The sequence below is a fragment of the Protopterus annectens genome, chromosome 3.part0 (assembly GCF_019279795.1).
Source record: "Protopterus annectens isolate FY-2018-M chromosome 3.part0, PAN1.0, whole genome shotgun sequence".
NCBI classification, from domain to species: Eukaryota; Metazoa; Chordata; order Ceratodontiformes; family Protopteridae; genus Protopterus; species Protopterus annectens.
Window position 1 is genome coordinate 287,462,701 of NC_056731.1, and position 25,993 is coordinate 287,488,693.

The following is a 25,993-nucleotide window of genomic DNA, read 5'->3' on the forward strand; positions in this document are numbered from 1 at the left end:
GTTTGTGAAGGGCCGATCTTGTCTCCTGAACCTGATTGACTTCTTTGAATCAGTCTCCAGAGCCATGGACATGGGTAAGGTGGTCCACACAGCCTATCTAGACCTTGCCAAGGCCTTTGACACCATCGCCCACTCTGGAATCATAGATAAACTTACTAAGTTGGGCATTAATCCCTATGTCACCCAATGAGTTGCTAAATGGCTTACTGATAGAACCCACACTGTAAAAGTAGCCGACTCCAAATCCAGCTCCAGACAAGTGACAAGTGGAGTACCTCAGGGTTCAGTCCTGGAGCCGCTCTTGTTTGGCATCTACTTCTCTGAAGTACAGGTCAACACTAAGGGACTCTGGGTAACAAAGTTTGCAGATGACTGCAAACTGGGAGCCATTATTGAATCCCCAAATGATGTGGATACTCTACAAAAGGGCCTTACAGAAACAGATGCTTGGTGCCAGAGCCATGGGCTCAAGCTCAATGACAAGAAATGTATTGTTATCCCCTTTGGGAAAAACATGTATCCATGAATTACCATATAGGTGGCAGTACACTAAACACAGAAAGTGTGATAAGAGACTTAGGGACACAGGTGGACAGTGGTCTCACCTTCGATAACCACATCGCCACAACAATCAGGAAATCCTTCTATGTGGCACACCTCATCACAAAGGGCTTTTCATCCAGAAAAAAGGAGGTCATTGTCCCACTGTACTCATCCCTCATTAGACCCATTATAGAATACAATGCCCCATTTGGTATGTACCTCTCAAGACATCTGCAACAACTGGAAAGGCCTCAGAAATACCTCACTAAAAGAATCACAGGCCTAATGCAGATGCCCTACGCTGACCGTCTTAAAAAACTCCAGCTATACTCTGTCGCATATCGTGTACTCAGAGGCGATCTCTGCTTAACATACAAGGCCATGTCAAACCCAGAGCTGTTGGACATGCTACACTTAAAGAAATCCCAATCCCTCAGAGCTACATGCTCCAGGGATCTAAACCTTGTCATCACAATAAACAAAACATGCTGGAGGGATAGGTTCCTGACCCAGAGACTCCCCAGACTCTGGAATAGATTGCCCATACATGTCAAGCAGAGTGCCTCTTTGAACCTCTTCAAGAGGAACCTTGACGATTGGATGGGAGAAAGGAAATTCACCCCAGGGATCACATCAGTCACCCTGCTAGACAGGGGTCCAGGAAAGTAAATAATCTGGGAAGAAATAGCCAGGGAATTGTTATGGCTAGGCTTGTATAGGCCCTAGGGCTGATAGCCTAGTACCAACCTATGAACCTATGAACCTATGAACCTGTTAAGCATACTCGTGGGGCAGCACAAATAGCTATATAAGGTAAATAATGCAAGCTGTACACTGTCAGGGAAAGTGTACTGAGTGTACTGTGCACATAAATCAAACATATGATTACATAAATAAGTAAGAGAGGAGGGGAAACAGCAAGGGCAACTACAATATACCCGACAGGAAAAGTGTTCTGAGGACAATGTGCACAGAAATCAAAGAGATGCATACATAAATATCTATGAGGGGCAGCCAAATGTTTCAATTCTAGTAAGATAATTGATGTGAAATTGCTTATTTCACAAAGACAAATTTGTAATAATAAACTTGTGCAATCGATATGGCATAATAATTAATGATAGTCACACTTCCTGAGCAAATATAGGTAAATAAAAGTAGACATGATATTATAGGATGTGACAGTTAAACAATTTAACATTGTAACAGAGGGGATTACATGACATATGAATGCCATTGATATGCTGAGTTAAGATGACTCTTCTCAAGGACAGTGCATGTATTATGGGATATTTGCATAGTGTGCATTTCGTCAATATAACATGTTGTAAAATATGAGTGGCTTAAAAACCACAATCTCCTTTTGCAAGAATTGAACCCATACCATTAATGTTACTTCTGACCTGTGTATTAACTGCATACACTACAGAAATAGACCTAACACATGTACAAGGAGGATCATTCTTGAAGGAAAGTATGCACTTTAATATTCTAATGATTATGTATCCCATATGTAAGTGTGTGTGCTGTTATAAATTTTGGACCACAGTGTGACATACATAATATCCTTGCATAACTCACTTCTTCCTGATATATTTATTGTGCAGAGACAGATAAGTACAGGTGCAAACACCACACTATGATGCAATGTATTCCCCAGAGCTGTGTATTGTCGGCATCTGCCACAGGAGGTAGCAATGGGTATTGCCACAAACAAATGAAATTGATGTGTAAATTAAGAAAGGATCCTTGATAATGAATGTCACATCAGCATGTCAGACTGATGGCAATTAAATGAGTATGCTTATGTACACACAATTGTGATCAGTCCTATATTAATGTTCTGTGTTCTAGATAGGTTTCTCTGTATGCTTATACACATACCACCCAAAAACTGTAGCACACTTGTGTACACCACAGTACTCAATCCATGCGCCACATTAGCATGCCCACCATGACACTGGCAGAACAAATGTCTACGGCCATGAAATCCAAATTCACACTTGCATTCACATTTGCATGTGCTTGTGCAACATATCAAGAAATAAGACTGATATGATGTAATGATTGTTGTGTGGTGTCAGTACATTCACACAAAATGCATCTCTATACTAGACTGAACATCAAGCTGTACAACTCCTCCAAATAACAATATGGCTATTAATCATAAACATCATAATGGAACTGTTATCATGTTGTTGAACTCCACGTATGTGAAGTCATTCAATCAGCTGTACTTTATTTCACCATAATTTTTATCTAGTAAAATGGGTGGAGAGGCCTCTGCACTCTAAATGTACAAAGTATAACTGGGCGGATGTCTTTCCTGTAGAATACTTAAGGACACAAGTGCTTACTGTCACCCAGTGCTGGTTTGGAACAATTGCCTAAGTGTTGAGAAAATCAGCACCACAGTGGGAACAATGAATGTGTCTTGGTATAAGTGCATTGCCAGTTATTATATGTGTGGTTATGTGAAAACATTACATCATGTATATGAATCAAGGAATATGTGTCCCTGTAATTATTCAGAAAGAACCTTGCTGTATGCCAGACAACATTGCCTAATGCTAGGCATGCCCAAGCACACCTGTAGTGCCCTGTTGTTGTCACTATGATGATAGAACAACTATTATGTACAATGTGGATATAATCCCATATTGGAACACATGACTTACTTAGGCAACAACATACATTAGTCCTCAATCCTGAACAGGTGTCTCATTGCAACTGTTATGGAATAATAAGCTATTAAAATGACAGCAACAGCCTTTCCAAAGAAAATGTAGAATAAGCTCTTGTAAGAAGAAACAACACCGAAACGTGAGCGTACATGGGTGACAACACCATTAACAACATATACACTGACTGTAAGCAGTGACATTGAGATTTGAACTATATAGCTAACATTACAGGCTAATGAAGGCTTACTGAAACACAAGCGCAATTACAGATTTATTTGAAAATTGTAACAGTTCACATTTCAATGGAAGACATCACCACTGTATATTACCATCATGTTTCTGCTAAAAAAGTGGCTGCACATTACAAGCACACTGTAGAGTATATACCTCATATATGTATTTGTAGCCTGTTCTGCACAGTAAGAGGATGAAACACACACATTCGCAGAAGACAGTCATTCCTGAATTTTACTCCCTACCTATGTACTGGAGCAACCTACATACATGTGTATTATATGCACATGCCACAGGAAAAGTCTAACTGCATGTGAGCCACTCTACATCTTTGAAAGCATGACATCCTCTGTATCATGCAAAGGAGATGAATGCGCAAAAATGATGTCTACAGCTATGTGGGATTCCAGTGTCAATGCTAAGAGGTATAAGGCACTCCTGCATCAATTTACATTCACATACACAGTCAAGAGAGTCTCACTGCTGTATTCAAACTCCCTACCTATCCACTGACATAGTCTACATACAAGGGCATTATATACATGTGCCACAGGAGCGGTCTGACTTCAGTGCATTATTATAATGATGACCTCTTCAGTGTATTGCAGACACTATGCATTTGTGGACAGAGGGAGAAGGGGATGTGGGATTCATCTTACCCTGTAAATGTTTCTCATGAGTGGGAGTCAAATTATCACAACTATTGCATTAATCCTCCATTGATGCTGTGGACCCGCCATCCCATATACAAGTTGACTGTTGTAAAATTTGAATCTTGTATCTATCTAGTAATACAATCTAGAGGACACAGTACTTAAAGAAAGCACCACCTCAGAAGTCTGACTTTTGTAGTATGAAAGTGGACTTTATAGAAGATGACATCAGAATTGTGTTACAGAGAAAATGATTTTGGGAGAAGTGTCTGACATCGATGACTCAACTTGCATTTTAAAAGTTGCTCCAGGCTGCAATTTTATTGAGGCCAACAGTATAAAAAGTCATATTTACACAACTCTACACATAAGTTGACTGGTGTGAGATTAGAACCCCCACCTATCTAGTTATGCAATCTACAGGACACAGTATTTAACAAAAGAGGTATTACAGAAGTCTTACTTTTACAGTGTAAGAGTGCACTTTATATAGGATGACAACAATGTTGTGCTGCAGAGAAGATGATATTGGGAGAAGGGTCTGACATTGAATTGGATTTACTGTGCAGTGTAAGAGTTACTCCATGCTACTATTTTATTGATGCCAGTAGTAGTTAAGTTCGTATTTACACATCTCCATACACACACATGCACTGGCTTTTTTGAGGTTAGAACCCCCTATCAGTCTACTTATACAATCTAGAGGATACACTACTTCATGTAAGTGCCACCACTGAAGTCAGAATTCTATAGTATGAGAGTGCACTTTATAGAGGAAGACATCAGATTTGTGTTGCAGAGAAGATGATGTTGGGAGTAGGATCTGACATAGATGTAGACTCACCTTGCTGTGTAAAAGTTTCTCCAGGCTACTATTTTAATGAGGCTAGCAGTACGTAAGGTCATATTGACACAACTCTGCACACACACACACACACACACACACACACACACACACACACACACACACACACACACACACAAGTTGACTGCAGTTAGATAGAACACCAATGTATCTAGTTGCACAATCTAGAGCACACAGCATTTAACCTAAACACAACCAGAGTACTCTGACTTTAACAGTGTGATAGTGCAGTGTATATAGCAACAGATTTTTCTTATGTGTCAGGGAAGATATTGTGATGTTGAAGGTTTTGTGCAAAGCCATATTTGTTGATATGAAGGAGTAAGTGCAACCTTATGATCAATAATACATACATACTTAGGTCCAGGACTTAGGTCCATACCTCTCAATCTCTTACAACAAAAAATCTGGGAAAAAAAGCTGTAAATAAAGAGGGGGACAAAGGTCCATAAATAGGGACATATTTTAAATATTGCCCTTACAAATTTAGGAAGTTGTTAGAATAAAAGGTTTTGTATTAGCATGAATTTTCTGAAGGGTATGAAGCATGGAAATCAAATGCCTGTCATTATTTTCTGACTTCAGTTTTCAATCATTTGCCAGAAAAAAGACTTAATTTTATGAGGAATGGACCAAAAATATGTGGCAAAAATCTGGACAGTCTGCGAAAAATCTGGACAGTTGACATGTATGCTTACGTCAGCTATGCTGCTATTAAATTATATTGCAAACCTGAGACTGACATGCACCTGTTTTACATGATGTTGTATGCATGAGACACACAAACCTGTGAAACACAGGATGGACAATGAAGCAGTCATGGATTATCAGGTTAGGATGATGTTATGTAAACCTTAATGAATGCTACTGATATTAGTAATAGTATGTGCTCATAAATGGGCAATGTGCACTGTCAATACAAAATAATCCTTAATACTCCAATGCAGTAGGGATAAGTGATGATGAAGTATGTGTGCCATGGGTATATGTGGTTGCATATCATTAGGGCTAAGTAATGATGAGGTATGTGTGCCAAGGTTCTGTGTGGTTGTATATCATTAGAGCTAAGTAATGATGAAGTATCTGTGCCAAGGCTCTATGTAGTTGTATATCATTAGGGCTAAGTAATGATGAAGTAGTTGTGCCAAGGCTCTATGTGGTTGTATATCATTATTGCTAAGTAATGATGAAGTATGTGTGCCAAGGCTCTATGTGGTTGTATAACATTCGGACTAAGTAATGATGAAGTATGTCTGCCAAGACTCTATGCAGTTGCATATCATTAGGGCTAAGTAATGATGAAGTATGTGCGCCAAGGCTATATGTGGTTGAATATCATTAGGGATAAATAATTATGAGGTATGTGTGCCAAGGCTCTATGTGGTTGCATATCATCAGGGCTAAGTAATGATGAAGTATGTGTGCCAAGCCTCTATGTGGTTGTATATCGTTAGGGCTAAGTAATGATGAACTATGTGTGCTAACACTTTATGTGATTGTATGTCATTAGGGCTAAGTAATGATAAAGTATGTGTGCCCAGGTTCCATGTGATTGTATATCATTAGAGCTAAGTAATGATGAAGTATCTGTGCCAAGGTTCTATGTAGTTGTATATCATTAGGGCTACGTAATGATGAAGTAATTGTACCAAGGCTCTATGTGGTTGTATATCATTAGAGCTAAGTAATAATGAAGTATGTGTGCAAAGGCTCCATGTTGTTGTATATAATTACAGCTACATAATAATGAAGTATGTGCGTCAAGGCAATATGTGGTTCTATATCATTTTTGCTAAGTAATGATGAAGGATGTCTGCCAAGGCTCTATGTGGTTGTATAACATTTGGACTAAGTAATGATGAAGTATGTCTGCCAAGACTCTATGAGGTTGCATATCATTAAGGTAGGGCTAAGTAATGATGAAGTATGTGTGCCAAGGCTCTGTGAGATTTTATATAATTAGGGCTAAGTAATGATGAAGTATGTGCACCAGGACTCTATGTGGTGGTATGTCATTAGGGCTAAATAATGATGATGTGTGTGTGCCAAGGCTCTATGTGGTTGTATACCATTAGGGCTAAGTAATGATGAGGTATGTGTGCCAAGGCTCCATGTGGTTGTATAACATTTGGACTAAGTAATGATGATGTATGTCCGTCAAGACTCTATGAGGTTGTATATCATTAGGGTAGGGCTAAGTAATGATGAAGTATGTGTGCCAAGGCTCTATGTGGTTGTATTTCATTAGGGCTCAGTAATAATGAAGTATGTGTGTCTAGGCTCTATGTGGTTGAATATCATTAGAGCTAAGTAATGATGAAGTATGTGTGCCAAGGCTCTATGCGGTTGTATATCATTAGGGCTAAGTAATGATGAAGTATGAGTGCCATGGCTCTGTGTGATTTTATATCATTAGTGATAAGTAATAATGAAGTACATTTGCCAAGACTCTGTGTGGTTGTATGTCATTAGGGCTAAGTATTGATGACTTATGTATGCCAAGGCTCTATGTGGTTGTAGATCATTAGGGCTATGCTATGATGACATATGTGTGCCAAGGCTCTATGTGGTTGTATATCATTAGGGCTAAGTAATGATGAAGTATGTGTGTAAAGGCTCCATGTGGTTGTATATCATTAGGGCTAAGTAATGATGAAGTATGTGTGTCAAGGCTCTATGTGGTCATATATCATTAGGGCTAAGTAATGATGAAGTATTTGTGCCAAGGCTCTTTGTTGTTTTATATCATTAGGGCTAAGTGATGATGAGGTATGTGTACCAAGGCTCAATATGGTTGTATATCATTAGGGCTAAGTAGTAATGATGTATGTGTGCCAAGGTTCTATGTGGTTGTATATCATTAGGGCTAAGTAATGATGAAGTATGTGTGCCAAGGCTCTATGTGGTTGTATATCATTAGGGCTAAGTAATGATGAAGTAGGCTCTGTGAGATTTTATATCATTAGGGCTAAGTAATGATGAAGTATGTGCACCAGGACTCTATGTGGTCGTATGTCATTAGGGCTAAATAATGATGATGTATGTGTGCCAAGGCTGTATGTGGTTGTATATCATTAGGGCTAAGTAATGAGGAAGTATGTGTGCCAAGTCTCCATGTGGTTGTATATCATTAGCGCTAGGTAGTGATGAAGTATTTGTGCCAAGGCTCTATGTGGTTGTTTATTATTTGCAAGTGTAAATGATGCAGTGCAAACCTATCTGTCCAGAATGAAGTGTGCTGTCAATCATTCAATGCATGGCATTTCAAATGAATACATTAATCAAATTCCTTGTAATGAAGCAATATAATCCAGTAACAATACTTATTTTTGTTCAAAATATCTTCCTAAAGTGCAGTGCTGAGAAACATATTTGCATGGATGTTTTCATGTGTGATTATACTTTGAGGTGTTGAACTTGGAACGTGAAATAGCAGTGTTCAGTGATGTTCATTGGTGCTCCCTTCCAACCTTTGCACAAACAAGGAGCAAAGCGGAAATTTTGTGATTCTGCTTATACTTAGAATAGATCTGTTTTATCTTAGCATGTTGAATACATATTCTTTGGATGTTGTATTATACCTTTCCATGTTAGGGCCAAAGCTTAATTCAAAAATGAAATGTGATTGCCTTCCCTGTTTGCATGACATTAGGCAGAGAGCAAACATTAGAAAGAAGTAAAAACTTTATTCATCTTAGCCTTCTGTAGAGCAAACAAGCTTAGCAGCAGTGCATGGCCATCAGCACTCTTGACAGTACTGAGTGTAGAAAATCCACCTTTAAACCTAACTTTTCCTGGTGCACAAGGCATAAGCTCATTGAGCCAAATGAAAAAGCAGAGTTCGAGTCCAGTATGCAGATCATTTTATGAAGGATGTCTGAATGTGATTATTACAATTAATTTTGATCATGACTTTGAGAATACATAGGAATGACTATCCTAAATATGTTGATTGCCCATATTGTAATGGCTACTGAAATAATCTTTTATACATACTACATACGAAACAAGCATCACCATTTAATTGTGTGTACAATGCGATATAAGGCAAACTCTCACATGTTTTGCAATAACACTTGAAATGCCGTTTAGCATCACATACTACACCTGCTCGCTGCCAGACCTTGTGCAAATGCTGAGGACTACAACTGATAGGGTCTATATTACATGAACGAGCAATCAAAATGTCGAGTACAACATACTCAACATACTTTGATCACTTGATCATGTCATCGAAACCCAAAAACACTGAAAAAAACAAAATCGAAACAGTTTATTTGCCCCAGTCTAAACATACAACACACACACACATACAACCAATTCATGCAACCCCCTACACACACATCACTCCAACACTCAAACACCTACACACACGTACAGCAATCTCGGAGTTGGTATATTAAATAAAGCAGCCTCTTACGAAGCCATTACTGACAGTGTAGCGTGTTTACATCACATGCTACACTCACCAAGAAGGCCGACCAAAACATTTTGGAACTCCAAATTTCAACATTTGGAGGGTCTGATTACATGAACGGGCGATCAAAGTATGTTGAGTATCTTGTACTCGACATTTTGATTGCTCGTTCATGTAATTTAGACCCCAACTGATACAACAGAAGTGGGTTAGACAGAAGCATAGGCAACATATTCACTGCAAAGACACTTACAAAGACAGGCAGTAAGAGTTTCACTTAATGATGGATTTGAAACTTTGTCCAGATAAAGCATTAAGTTTATAGACGTAATCATTATCTCAGCACACCATAAATGAAATCGTGCTTTACACATGTCAAAGTCACACCTCTGAAGGAGCAGTGATAACATATTCAGCCAATGGAAGTTGTAGGTATTATTCTTCAGCAAAGTAAGGATAGTATGAAAATGCCATAAGTGTAACAAATAGTGAACAGTACAAAGTGGTGAGAGAAAAGGGGTGAACATAGAGAGAGATGGACAGAAACAAAGGAAAGGATGGTGTTATCTGTCATTAATGCACATCTTTATGGTGTATCCTCCGTATTCATCTGTCATGCTCTGTATCATTAACTGATGGCTCTGGGGATGAAGAAGCTGTAGGAGAGGCAAAACCTGATGAAGACACAATTAGAAAAAGGGTAGCTTACTAAATCTTCCTTATGGCTATGGTTGTGTTTGCAAATACCTTTTGATAATTATTTAAAATATATTAATTAATGGTCATAACTGAATAAAAATGAAAAAAATGCGTCATAAAACATATCAAGGAAGTACAATATTACAATAAGAAATAATGCAACATACATCTGGAATCGAACCCTTAATGCCATGGGCAAAAATGAATCTTCAGACAACTGATTTATGTCAACACTCAACAGGGGAAGTTGAACTTGGCTGTATCCAATGGTCAAAGAACTGTTAGAGTAACTGTTGCCAATTATTTCCATATCACTGCCTTTACTCTGTATTTCAAAAGAGTGGCATATTTAAGCAGCTATGGGCAAGGATAACTGGACTACTGCAGGTGATGGCAACAACCACCAGACTTTGCCAGAGGACATAAACAGCCATTCACTTCCCCTCGGCATTGGTGTGTGATGCCAATACCCATGCAAATGCTGAGGGAAAAAAGTGAAGGCACTTGTATGGGCTATTTTTGGCCATGCATGTTGTTTGTGTTTCTATTTTCTAACCAAATTAAACACATGAAAAGGGGCTGTCATGAAAGTGGTGAAATGGGGTGGCAAGCAGAGGGGAGGACATAGGGGAAAGAATAGAGAAATTTGCAGGAAGGTAGTGGGAGAGAACCATAGCTTTCTACTTCTGCACAATATAAATGTAGAAGTGTAGCCAGAATGTGCTGCATTTGGACTGTCATGACACCAAGGGTAGGTGACAACAATAGAATAATGTTGTACAGCCAACTGTACCAAATCAAGTGTGTAAAGAAGACACATAAATGAAGTGGAGAGCTATGTATGATTCATTATTTTTTGGTGGTACAGGTGTCCATTTTTTACTTATTTTTTTTTTCAAAGGTGAGGACTGTTGGGGAAGGGACTTAGGTATATGAGGGTCATGTAGGAAGGTTAGGTGAAGAAGCAGGTCCAGACATACACGATGAACAAGACAGGCAGGGATGGTGATGGACACAAAAGGTTGGGGAATGTCCCCTACCGTGATAGCTAGGGGATATTGGAGGTGCATCCACATCAATCCTGAGAACTATAAGAATCAAGTCCTCACCCTCAGAATTGTTATCTCAGTTTTTTTTGACATGGCATGAACACCAAAAAGTGTGCACCTTGGAATACACTAAAAACAAAAAAGTGATCGCTTCAGCTCTCCAGAAGGTTCAAAGCTAAAACTTTTATTACCTCAAAATAAAATGAATTACATATCCAACAGTAATAAGGAATTTTGTTCCATATGAAGAAACTTCATCAGATGAATATCTACATCACTAACACTCATTTAAATACCTAACCCCTATTCTACCCCTCCTAATTAACCAATTATGCCATGAAGCACTTAAAATGTGTACACTAAAAAGCTTACCCATAATACACAATCATTAACTGTAGTTTAAATGTGTTATAAATAAAATGTATGCATTCCTATCTCAAAAGTTCATAAAGATATAAATGTGTATACAAATAGTAAATAATAACATGGTTTTGTCTTGGCAATATGATGAAGCACCTTCTCTATATGGCCAATTCAGGCACTGAGGCCCCTTTCCATGATACTTTCCAACAGCCCTCTCAACACTTGCTGGGTAACAAAATCATCGCCTCCACTAATATTACTCCCAGAGGGTACCAGTGCACCAGTTGCTGGGGCAGAGCAACCTGATGCAGATGGGGCAGGTTGGGCAGGAGTTATGGAAGCATTGCTGACAGGTTGGGACCCTGAAGTCGTGGGTGTCAGTCCTGCAACCTGTGGAGGGATGGTGGGCCAATCCACAGTGGACAGCCTACCTCTCTGTGCTGCATGTTAGTTTTGATAAGCAGAAAGAAATGTATGATACAGAACATTTTTAAGCTGCATAAAATATTCCCCCAAAAATACAAAAAAAGGAGAGAGAAGGGGTGGGGTGATACAAAAAAGAGAGATAATTAAATCCATGACATGTCACATGACTATATATTTCCAAAAAATGCATATTTATGATTTTCCATTTTATTCATCTTTGCTACATCCAGGTATGATGGGAAGGTCTTACTCTGTTGTACTATTAATCAATAGCACTGTGACATACAGATTTGTGTCCCAGAGACTCCCCCATCTGTGGAATAGACTCCCTCTCCACGTCAAGCAGAGTAACTATTTAGCCATTTTTAAGTGTAACCTGGATAACTGGATGGGAAATAGAAAATACATCCCTGGGATTCCACCCGTGACCCTGCTGGACAGGGGCATCAGGTGCTGATTTGTCTATACATGGGCTAAACTGCTGGCTAGGCTTATAAGGGCCTCAGGGCCAATAACCTAGTAACTTCCTATGATCTTATAATCCTATGATCCTATATGATATCACAGAAACAATTATTTACTTCAGTATTCTCACATTCTATATAGTTTAAATAATTATTAGGCTTACAGATTTAACCTCTCTTGCTGAGCCACCTAGTTTGCTCCAGTGTCTTCAGTAGTTGGACAATACAGAAGAAGAGATGAGAAGAAGATACATGAAAGCATAATAAATAATGTCTTGGCTGTCTACTGTATTCTATATCCGTTATTGTGATGGGTCAGTATACTTACACAACTGAGGGGTGTCAGCAGTTCTAAACTCATCCTCCCAACAGCTAAGGTGGTCCTTCTTGCACCGTTTCAGGTCACTGTAGTGGTGATGACAACACTGTCCAGTATGTGGGATGCCAGTTGCACTGGAAACAGCCTTAGCTAATCTGTTTCAAGCCTCAGTCTCGTATAATCCCCCGCAGCAGCCTATGGCTACAGTGCTTCACGAGGAGTGTCTCAAAGATCCTGGACACCTCAACACCCCACCTCGGTGATCTGAATTCAGCACCATCATCTCCCACACCAGCTTTAGCCACCTGGAATTGTAAATCTTGGATCTAGAAGATTGTCACTGGTGAAGTGACACTCTAACCCCATGTGCAAAAAATGAGAAAAAAAGGTTATGGAAGGATGGATCTCCTGTACCAGCCATACCTGATTAGTTCAAGCAGCAACTCTATGGCTGAATTGGCACCAAATTCCAATTTTGTGTTTAACAGCTATTGTACAAAGATGCACAACCATTTCAACTACATTTGCACAATGGAAAACAGAGAGATCCATTGTCAGCCAATGAGGCAGGGATTTCAACAAACAACAATGAAGGCATGAAACATAGCAGTGATAATTGCCATGTCTGAGGCTCAGTCTATTCACTTATTTTCCAGTGGTCAATACTGACATGCTAAATGGCTTGGCTTGTTATCATTGGTGTTTTGCAGGTTAAATAGGATTACTTGGCATATAACTTACTGGAATTACACACTGCAAAAAGTTCGTTTTACAATGTGGAAATCAAATTAATGAAGAAATAATGCATATATTTCAAGCAAAGTTATTATTTGTCAAGGCTACAGGAGAACTCCCTTTTAACCATCATCATTACAGATAAACTGCAGTCAGTATGAATGGAGATATATTTCAGATAGGCCTGTATATGTGTGACTTTAAGAAGTCCTATGAAATGCATTTCCATATAAGAGGCAGCAGTACTGTTTGTCAATATAGGGTCTATATCATATGAGCGAATCGCACAAATTGCGAACGCTCATAATATCGAATGTACCGGACCTCAAAGTGCTTTTTCTGAGATGGCGGTACAGTGAAGAATGGGATATTTGCCCTTTCCTCACTGTAGTGTGATCTCAGAGTTGGAATATATATTTAGCAGGTGGTGTGGGAGGCACAGCCCCCCACAATAGGAAGTTCGAGGTCTGGTACGTTCGATATTATGAACGTTCGCAATTTGTGCAATTCGCTCATATGATATAGACCCATATATGTCATATTTGTAGACTTTCATGAGCTGAGTAATACAGATTGGGTTATGATGCATACATACTTCAGAACACATACTGTCCTCAATACAGAGTTGGCTATGTGAGAAGTAAAGATGATTTTTACTTAAGTATTCTGCTCATCATAGATATGCAATTGTATTTTTCATTAATTATCATAATTATCCTGCTTAAACAATTACACGCATTCAACTGACTTTCATAAGGACATCAACTATGAGGCAAAGGGTTATACACAGCCATTACCTAGAAAAATGTATTTATCAAAGCATTAATGAGACATTTCTTGCAATCAACTTGATTATTGTAGATCAATATGTATGTATATACCTTTAAGAAGCTATTCAAGGGCTTGCACAAGTGTATAAATACTGAGCACGTGGGAGCCTGACTGCCATTTTGTAGTTAACTGCTGAGATGTGAAAATGTATGTATGTAAGCTCTGTTTGTTGACTAGTTAGTTTATACTTAATGATGCTGCTATCCATCCTGATGTGTTTGTATGTATTAAACCATCTGAATGAAGCTCCGGACCTTCTTGTTTTATGTATTAGAGATGAACAAGTGACATGTTGTGAGAAGTGGCATATCTAAAAGGACATGTTGTCAGAAGAGGCATGTCTAAAGGGCATGAAGTCAGAACCAGCACATCCAAGGGGCATGAAGTTTGAAATGGCATGGCTAAAACGATTAGAGGCACTTGGCTATGGTTGGAGGAATGTATAGGAGTGAATCATCCTAAAAAAGGGGTAAAACTTCACAAAACAAGTCAGAAACGAATTTAAATATTAAAACTTGCTCAACACTATTTTTTATTCATATAATATGAAAAGGGGCATACAAAGCATTCTAAATGATATTTGCATAAACAGATATGTATGCTTTAGACAAGATATTTGAATTACTACAGAAAATGTTTGAAATAAAGTCAGAATTGCATAAAACAAATAAAAAGGGGAAACAACCACATTTCCACAAAGCATATGTATTCGTCTTAAGCAAAGATATCTGACATCAAAACATTATTAAGTCTTCACATGTTTTTGCAGTGTTACAGTAAAGCTATTTTGCAAAGTATAGCCATTAAAAGGCATATTTTGCAAAGTAAAGTATTTTGAAGAACTTATTGTGCATTTGAATGTTGTTACAAGCTCACAGAACAGTTTGTTTGTACATGATTACAAGCATCATAGTTTTAGTGTGCTTGTGTATGCTTTGTGGGTATGGCAGATGGATTTCGAAATCCCAGTGTGCTTGTGTTTGACAGTAATATTGCTGAGAACTGGAGAATGTTTGAGCAAGAGTACAACATTTTTATACAGGCTGCATTTTCTGATAAAGATGACTGTACAAAGTAATTTATTCTACTTAATTTAGCTGGGTCAGAAGCCATTGAAAGGAAATGCTCATTTGTGCATGAACCTGCTGTTTATGCTGAAGAAGGGGAAAAAACGTTATATTGTCGTACAGGCTGAGTCACAGGCGGGCCCAGAGTGCTTAAACCACATATCTAGAGAAACGTGTAACCTCCAGATAAATGTTATAATGGAAGGGCCCTTATTTTACACAAGGGATCAAAAGCCTGGTGAAACTTTTACAGCATATATAACTGACCTGAGAAATAAAGCTAAAACATGCAGATCTGGTGATTGAAGGGATACGTTGACAAAAGACAGACTTATGTGTGGTAGAAAAGATGATGCTGTGAGAAAGATTTTGCTTCATGAAAGTGATTTAACTTTGAATAAGGCCATTGATATTTGTCAGATATATGATCGCACAGAAAAGCACACAAATATGCTTACAAATGAGAGCAGCTCTAGAAGGCACAGTGATAAAGCTCATGTTGATAGTATGCAGCACATTATTAAGAGAAACAGGCCCAAGCACATGGCAGCTGTAACCGCTGCAGCACTCACTGGTAAACCCCAGAACGTTCTAGCAAATTTCAGACTTCACGCAGTCTCAGTGAAGCATAAAAGTGAGTCAGCAAACTCAAAGCATGGGCCCCCACCCAGTTTCATTGCCAACTGTCATAACTGCTGTGGTAATCATGAACCTAAAAGGGAAAAATATTAGCTTTTGGTCAGCAATGCCACAAATTTAATAACTGGAATCGTTTCAAAAGATTTTGTAAATCAAAAGGCCCTCATTCCTTTATTAAAAGATAATATTTTAAGAAACAAGTTGATCAGTTAGACTGTGGCAACTCTACTCTTTATGTGGATGGTGTGTCAGTGCTTCATGAAACAGTCAATGCAGTAGATTCAAGGGCCGAGAAAGAAGTATTTTGTATTGTTTGGATAAATGACAAACCCATAGAGATCAAAGTGCAATGTTATGTCAACAAAAACATTTGCGAGAGTGCTTTAAGGTGAAAGGCTTGAACTGGAAAGCTGTGCAAAACTTGTTGCTTATAGAGGTGAAGAAATTCAAACCGAAAGCCCAGAAGTGCTTTCATATTACTCTGCTGGAAGAAGCTATGACATGTTATTTTTATGTGGTCAAGAGGCACGTCCAGTCATTATTAGGGCTCAGAGACAGTTTGAAAAGGGGACTGCTTTCATTTAACAAGGAAGTACACCAAGTTAGCTTAAAAGGCCACTACTCTAATTTTGCCCAGCACATTTTTTTCTACAAATGCTGATCTTTTCCAAGACAAACTAGACAAACTTCCAGTTGTGTACTCCATGAAGTCAGACCCAGAGGTCAGTCCAGTTATCAGGCCAGCATGTAAAGTTCTAATAGCCATGCAGGATAGAGTCAAAGCCGAACTAGATAAAATGGTGTGACAAAGTGTGATTTGTCCAGTCGAAACTCCAATCAAATGAATATCTTTCATTGTGATAGCTCTCAAGAAAAGCTCAGATGACATCAGAATATGTATTGACCCCCAAGATTTGAACAAAGCACTAAAAACACCTCATCATCCAATGCACACAGTCAAAGAAGTCACAGCCTTGATACCAAATGCCACTATTTTTTCTGTCCTAGATTCAAAAAGTTCATTTTAGCAAATTCAGCTTGACAAAAAATCCTCAATGCTCAATACTTTCAGTACTCTGGCAGGGAAAGATTTTTGAGAATGCCATTTGGGATACATTCTACAAATAAAGTCTTTCAGCATGCAATGGAGCAAATTCTTTCTGGGTATCCTTGTGCTGTCATAGCAGAAGACATACCAGTAGGAGGTTGTGATGAAGGAGAGCATGACAGAATCCTCAGAAAAGTTCTAGAAAGGACACATCAACTTAATATTAAGCTCAATCCACAGAAATGGAAATTTAGGCTACAAGAAGTTACTTATGTTGGTCATTTATTTACTAGTACAGGCTTATGACCAGACCCTTCAAAGCAAACAGCCATTCTCGAGATGCCAGCTCCAGACAATGTTTAAGACCAACATTTTCTTGGCATGGTCAACTACCTATACAAGCTTATTCCAGACTTGAGCCAACTATCAGCACCACTCAGAGAGCTGACACATAAAGATGTATCTTGGTCTTGGTTAGAGCAACACCAAAGATCATTTGATGCCCTGAAGCAGAGAATTGCTAGTCCGCCAACTCTCAGATACTATGATTTTCACAAGCCAGTTACACTTTCCTGTGATGCTTTAAAATTTGGACTTGGTGCAGTTGTTCCACAAGAGGATCAACCTGTTGTCTATGCATTGAGAACTCTTACCCAAACTGAGATGCAGTATGCCCATATCGAGAAAGAGCTTTTGGCAATTGCATTTGCATGTTCAAAGTTCCATGATTATGTTTATGATCCAGATCGAAACAGAACAACATTAGTCACTATTCTGAGAAAGCCAATGCAATCAGCTCCAGCCAGACTGCAACGTATGATGCTGAGATTGCAAAAGTGCAATTTCAATCTTGTCTACAAGAAAGGCAAACTTCTTGCTGATACATTATCTAGATCACCCAGAAATACCATTGAACAGAATGGCAATGAAGGTTATCATTCGATTGATGATTTTGAAGTCATGGAAGTGAGAAATTTTTCTTCCACACATCATGATGAGCTAAGAGATCACACAGTCACAGATCCAGTTTTACAAAGGCTCAACCACTTTATCAATCAAGCATGGCCATCAAGGCAATCTAGTTTACATCAAGAAGTGCAACCTTATTTTCCATACAGAGATGAGATTTTGTGAGACAAAGGTATCATAATGAAAGGTCCAAAAGTAATCATTCCAAAGACCTTGCAAAAAGAGTACATTACTATCTTGCATCATGGTCACCCAGGAACCAAATCTACCAAAAGAAAGGCGAGAGGACTTGCATTCTGGCCTTCTATGTCACAAGACATCAAGACAGCACATTTGTCTTGTTCAGTGTGCAATAGTACAAAGCCACATGAACAGAAGAAACCACTTCAGCTTAGTGAAATTCCAGAACTACCCTGGTTAACAGTAGCCACAGATATTTTTATGTGGAATGGTCAGCATTATTTGGTGTTAGTGGACTCTTACTCCAGCTGGTTCGAGATTGACTTCCTTCTTAACCCAGCATCCAGTACAGTTTTTACTAAGACGAAATATAATTTTTCTGTCCATGATAGTCTGCACAAAGTTATTTTAGACAATGGCATGCAGTTTACAAGGCAACAGTTCAAAGGATTTGCTGAAGAATGGGACTTTACTTATGTCACAAATAGTCCAGAGTACCCGCAGTCAAATCGTTTGGCAGAACGTGTAGTGCAAAGTGCAAAACAGTTACTTGAGAAGTCAAAACGAGACAATAGTTTTGTTTCCCTGAATCTCTTGAATCTCAGAAATGTTCCTTGTGATAAGCATCTTGATTTACCTGCTTAGAGACTTCTATCGAGACAAACAAGAACCATATTACCAATCAGTAGTCAATTGTTGGTTCCATGTGTCAAGAACAACAAATCAGTGAAAACCAATCTGTTGAGGAAATGCCTGTTGCAAAAGTCCTATTATAATAACACCAGTGAACCTCTCAATCCATTATGAGAAGGAGAAGTGGTAAGGATGCAAACGTCCAAAGGTTATTATCAGATTGGTGTCATGAAGAATATCGGTCCAGAGCTGAGATCATACATTGTGGAATTAGAAGGAGAAACTTTTGGGTGGAATCAGAAGCATTTCAGACCAGTGTCAGTGCCTATACCACAGCATATAACCTGTGAGAAAGACTCTTTATCTCAGAGTCAGTTGTCTGGTGTTCCAATTCCAGAGGAAATTCAGGAGGACATTCCTGTTCCTATGATGAATCCAGAAGTTCCTGATACAGGTTGTGCACTGCAGACTGTCCCTGTTCCTAAATTTAGTCCCAACTGTCATGTTACAAGATATGGTTGAATATCTAAACCCTGTAAAAGATATGAAGTAACTTGGACATGAACATTGTATTTTGTTTCCAATGTATATACTAATGCACGTCTAGCTCTGATATTGTTTTGCATAAAAGGCAGTCTTTTTAAGAGGGAGGATGTTGATCAATATGTGTGTATATAACTTTAAGAAGCTATCCAAGTGCTTACACAAGTGTATAAATACTGAGCACGTGCGAGTCTGACTGCCATTTTGAAGTTAGCTGTTTAGATGTGAACATATCTGTATGTAGGCTCTGTTTGTTAACTAGTTTGTTCATACTTAATTATGCTGCTATCCATCCTGATGTGTTTCTATGTATTAAAGCATCTGAATGAAACCTCAAGCCTTCTTGTTTTATGTATTAGAGACAAATGATGGATAATTATGTAGTGTTACCTTCCTAATCAAAGTGTTGTTAGAAACTGCATTCTGGCATCCATTGTAAAAATAAGTGCTATCTGGATTTGAACCCTGGATCACCAAGTGCTTTCTGGATTTGAACCCTGGATCACCTGTGATAGTGGTGATAAAGAGGCCCAGTCACAGGGTGCAGAGCTTCAGTTTGACACTGAAGTTGTGGCTTACACATCTACTGACCTTATTTTGGACACAGTTATTATGCCTACACATACCCATTCCACTGAGGCCTCAGATATAGAACAGGATGAGGGTGGCACAGTTGATCAGGATAGTGGGGTTACTTCAGTTGCAGAGCTGGTTGAGTATGTCTGTAGCCATCAGGAGGTATGGTACCACACAGGAAGATTGCTAAAGGTGCTAATAGGAGGCCTACTGTCTACCTTCGTTCTGATGCTCTTGTGCCATTACATACCACCAGACATATGCATAGGGCCATCATGGAGCACAGGAATGTTCCACCAGGACCTCAGAGAGATTGTTCAAGTCATGATCATGGTGGACTGATGTGCATGACTGCCTCAGTCATGTGGGCAACTCATTGGATAAGATGAGTGACACACTAGATTGGGCAGTGTCTGTGATGGGACATCTCATGGGGGAGGGTCTGTATCCACATGTCTGTAGGGCCACAACATCCTCTGGCATTACCAGTGTGGCCGTGCCAGATCCTGCTCCCATAGTGGCACTACTTCTACTGCTTCCTCAGTGATTGAGGTGTCCACACCCAGATGTGGTAGGCCATGGGGTCATGGTCCTGGATGTAGTCATGAAGAGAGCTCATCCAACTGACATCACTCACATTCAGGTAGCACCTCCACTTCAAATTGGAGATGTGGAAGTGGCAGTACAACTCCTGCCAGAGGTAGTTCACATGGTCGGGTGTAATGAAATTGAACTGACAACTCCGCTATCACAGCTCACACCTATCTGACATGCCAGGACATAGTGCTTGCATACAGCTTGATTGTGTTCATGCAGACACACACACACACACACACACACACACACACACACACACACACACACACACACACACACACACACTTCACAAAAACTGACCATACCAACCCACACACATGCAAGCTTAGAAAACCTTAATTTTGATTGGGATACATCTCCTGTTAGTGGCTCAGAAAGATATTTCCTACTCTTCTGAATGTTCTGTGTTTCTTACTCATATACACTCACTACTTTGGTGTCAGCCTTGGCCTACTGCCCACCCCCCATGCAAATGATGATGACTGTCCCATGGCCTTTGTTCATTTGGGTTTGACTTAGGGTTTCATATATGTATGGTGCACAAAGAAGATAGCTAAGAGAGTGTTTCTCACTATTTTGATTGTATGTAAATTTATTCCGTAAGAGAATTTTGGATGTTTTTGTAACTAGTCATTTCAAAAGGCTTTTTTCAGTTAGTATTGTATGTCATGCACTCAAATCACTGATTTTGTATTCCTGCTTATTGCTTCATTTGTGAAACTGTTGATCTAATTGCCCTTTGACTGTTTTGTGCACAGTGGAAAAGTAAATGGCTTAAAATCATTTATTGCATACAATGCATAGCTGTATATTGCAGATATCATTCCTATAAGCCAAGAGTGCTATTTGTGGACATCTCACAAAAGTTCTGACTGAGTATATTTATGACTAACAGTATGTAGCTATATCATTTACGTTTATCTTCTTGCACATTTGTTTGTACAACACAGGTTCCATACTTATCTTGACATTACTGCAGTTATGAGTCATGCGCTGTCAGGCTGTCCCTGTCTGATGATATCTGTACAGAGCCATTACATCAGTAAGTAAAGTTTGTAGACATTGGATGGCATCACTTTTAATATTTGTATCTGCTTAGATTGTTATGTGCATTCCTTCACTGATGAATGTGTGTGCTATCATTTGCCTCTTACATTTTGAGTGTGTGTGCTATCCTTTGCCTCTTGGCTAGGGTAAAGGCATATTGTGCACACCTACATCTGCTGGCTCCCTCTGCAGCTGGAGGTTCTCCCTCAAAATCCTTGTATGTGTGTTCTGGAGGTGCTGGCCCTGCCTGTGGTCCAGAAATATGTGGTTCTGCCCCTTGCTGTCCCTGCTGCAGCTGTTTCCTCAAGATTACATTGTGCAACATGGCACAGACTGTAAAAATTTCTACACAGGAGCCGGGATCATACTGCAGGCACCCCTGATATGTTCAGACAGTGGAATCATGACTTCAGCATGCCCAACACATGCTCAATGATGTTTTTAGTTTAAGCATGAGAATCATTGTATCCTTCTTCTGTGGGTGCGTGTGTGTGTGCGTTTCTGATAGGTGTCATGAGCCACAGTTCCAGTGCACAACCTGCATCATCCTGTAGATGCCCTTGTGGAACATCACCCCTAGCAAACCTTGTGTAAAAGCTTTGAGGTGTTCCATATGTATGTTGTGGTAACTGTCTGGGTTGCCTGCACAGACGATATTTCAATATCATGCAGTTCATGATATGTTTTGGATGAGGTCTATCAGAAGCATCAGTAACATAAATTTGAGCCTGTTATACATACAAGTGCAAGAGATCAGCAGCAGCGGTCCCTAACATTAGTTTTTTTTTTTTCCTAAGTATGATGTTGGCTGTACTCCAATAGGTTTTGTTATTCATAGCAAAGGGTTACACCAGTTCTACATGATTACTTTATAGCTTCCTGAATGGCTCTGCCATTTGAATTGTTTATCATCATCATCATCATCATCAGCCCCCTTTTTCCCATTTTTTCTACATGGAGTTGGGGTATTGTGTTAACTGTCACCAACTCTCGATTTAGTGCCACACTTGAATTGTTTAATTATCAGCTGATTATGCTTTCATTAGCATATTCTGCTGTTTACCTTTGTTTAATAAATACAAAGTAGCTTTTTGATACACATATGATAGCAGCGCTGAGACTGGCTGTTCATAAATCCTGCCCCTGATCTTTGTACTTTGCTATAAGTGTGCCAGGTAATACCCGAATGTTTAGATCCCCCTTAATACATTTAGTCTGTAAAATCAAAAATGTTTTGATTGCAGTTTCTACAGTTTAAAAGACATTTTTTTAATTAAAATCTGACCACTGTAGGGCTTCATGTGTGGTCTGCTGAATGAAACTGACTTAGACAACTTTTAAGGCAGATCATCATCCGGACATCGTAGTGCTCCATACATGGTATGAACTGTAGCATCTCTTTGCTACAAATGTAGGAGGCAGTCTTCTGCTACAGATAAAAAAAGAAATCAAAAGAAAAACGATTATTGGTATGAACATTTTTTTGCTACAAATATATCAAGCAGTTTGCTACAGTTCAAAAGAAAATATTTTTTTTGTTTCTTTTAAGGCTGGTGCTCCATGCATGGAGTGATAGCACCTGCTTGTTGCTAATATAGCAAGTTTAAAACTGAACTTTTTTTTTTTTTTTTTTTTTTTTTACTAACTCAAGTGCTTTAGCACTCTGTGTTATTTCTGGTGGCTATCGAATAGATAGGCCAACCTCAGAATTTCAAGGATCAGACGTGTAGCATAGTTGAAGTAGACAGATGTGGCATAGGTGAAGCAGACAGGGTACAAGTGATGAGTGAATCGCTAATGACAAGTAATGAGTAAAGGGCTAAGAAGGAACTTGGCGACTTACAAAAAGTCTCAGCTCTAAATTTTACAGGAATGGGCCTAGCAGTGCCAAGACTGATTATGGGGAAAGAAAGATACGCACGTTTAGTTAAGTGGGAAAAATAACCTGACGTAAAGGGTTACAAAAAGCAACAGAGAAAGTAAAGAAGTTTGTAGCAATTTGCAGAAACCTACGGAGTGTGATAGTGTTCTCACCAAATGCTCACCTGTGAATGACAAAATGCAGCAGTATGAGAAAAGAACTGATAAAACAGTTTCAAAGCTGGTTCTGACAGTGTGGTAATGTGTGAAGAACTGTGATACTGTGATGGTGGGCATGTGGGGAAAACCTAGCGGGATGTGAAGTTTTGTAAGAGTAATGGAAGGCTTGTAAAGGCTGGTGTCTTACGTTGTTAAAACAGGGGTTCAAAGGTATATTAGAACAACTATGCCTTTGAAGTGAAATGGAAAACAGGAGAACGGCAAAATACTGAACTCAGGGAAGTATAAATACTGACATTCTGCTGTTTTAGAGTCGCATTTTCTTTTGCTTTAACTAAAGTTTGACATTTCTAAGTTCATTTTGAGTTTATCAGGTAATAGTTTGGCATTTGTAACTTCATTTTATTTTTATCAGGCAGTAGTAAAAATGCTAGACTGCTATAACATCAATGTTTAATAGAAATAAAAAACAAATTCAAATGGAAAGAAGTAGCATAACCCGTACCAAGAAAAAGATCTGGATTAACTCTTAATTGCTCACAGCAGCCTTGACATATGTAAGAAAAAAAACATGCCATTACAGTTGTGGATACTTTAAAGTTGTTTAGTTTCTACTTAACGTTATGACTGTCTGATGCACACACCACTTTAGTTGGGCATTTTTCATTTGATGCCCAGCAGATAAACAGTGTGAGCCTACATTAACAGCTATCCCCACTGCACCTACTAAACTTATTATTCATTATAAATATGGCTGTTATCTCTGCACAGTTTACAAAATCTGCATATGAGCATTAAACATAATAAATTTGTATAATACAGACCTTAAGACTCAGACTCTTTAAGGTGCTGTGACGTGCACACCTCCATGTACATGTCGCTTTAGCTTTCTCCAGTTCAGCAACTGTCCTAACATTGCTGCTTGGTGCTCTAGCATGCAGATGTGCAGTAGTAGAGCTGGACCCACAGCCATGTTGAATGCTAATGAGATTGCCTGGGGAGAGGCATATGAAAATTTGCGATGTGCAGGGTCTACTTCATAACATTGAAATTTCATAATGCTGAATTTCATAACATTGAGACCATAACATCGAAAATTCAAAACACTGAAAACCCAAAATATTGAAAACTCAGAACATTGAAAGTGTGCTTCATAACATTGAAAACTACATTGCACAACTATATAAGATCCCCTCCACCTACAACACCTAATTAACAAACACACTTTCTACTATGTTTCAGTGAAGTGAGGTTAGAAAAATAACTTTTTTCCACTGTAGTGTGATCTTAGAGTTGGTATATTTAATTTACAGGGGGTGTGGGGGGAAAGCCCCCCACATGGGGGGTGCAGGGGGTCTTGCTCCCCTGCAGAAACATAGTAGAAAGTGTGTTTGTTAGTTAGGTGTTGTTGTAGGTGGAGAAGATGTTATTTACATATGCATTGTAGTTTTCAGTTTATAAAGGACACTTTTAAAGTTCAGAGTTTTCAGTGTTTTGGGTTTTCCATGTTTTGGGATTTAGATCTTTTAGTCTCAATGTTATGAAATTCAACGTTATGAAATTTCACTGTTATAAAGTAGACCCTCCCAGGAACCACTTCCAGGAAGCTATCAACACATCTAGCAATTCAATAAATTGCTCAGCCATGTACATCAGCATGACCATCCCTACCACATTACAGTATTAATGTGTGCCTTAATGATGCTGACAGCAGTATGGAGATTGGGGGTAGGGGATGCACTACACAGCAGGGCAAACTAGGCAGAAACCGTAATGGAACTTCAACTATTATGGGGGTGGAGGGACCCTCAGGAGGGCAGACAGGACAGGGACAGATAGAATGACTGGTCTGTGTGTTTGTTATGTGTGTGCATGTATACTTGTGAGGATGGGAGAGTGACTGGGGGAATACCACTAGTACTACAACCATGAGCATGGTACAGGGATCTAAAGGCTGGAAGGGTTCACCAGACACCAAGGATCGTACGTGTCATAATGGCACCAACCACAGTATAGGGATCAGGGGTTGGGGGATGCATTAAATACCAGGAATGACTCTTACTAGTAAATGCTTTAATAACACCGACAGCAGAATGGGAATTGAAGGGTGGGGTGGGAGGACATACTAGACACCAGAGATTATTCTTATTCATAACATTAAGTGCCATAATATCAGTGTTTAATATAAAAAACATCTGTAGAGGATCAGGGATGGAGGCTTATATTAGACATCAGGGGTTACTAAATAGTAAGTGCCTTAATGGTGCTGACAGCAGCATGGGGATTGGGGGTGGGGGATGCACTACACAGCAGGGCAAACTAGACAGAAACCATAAGGAAACTTCAACTATTATGGGGGTGAAGGGACCCAT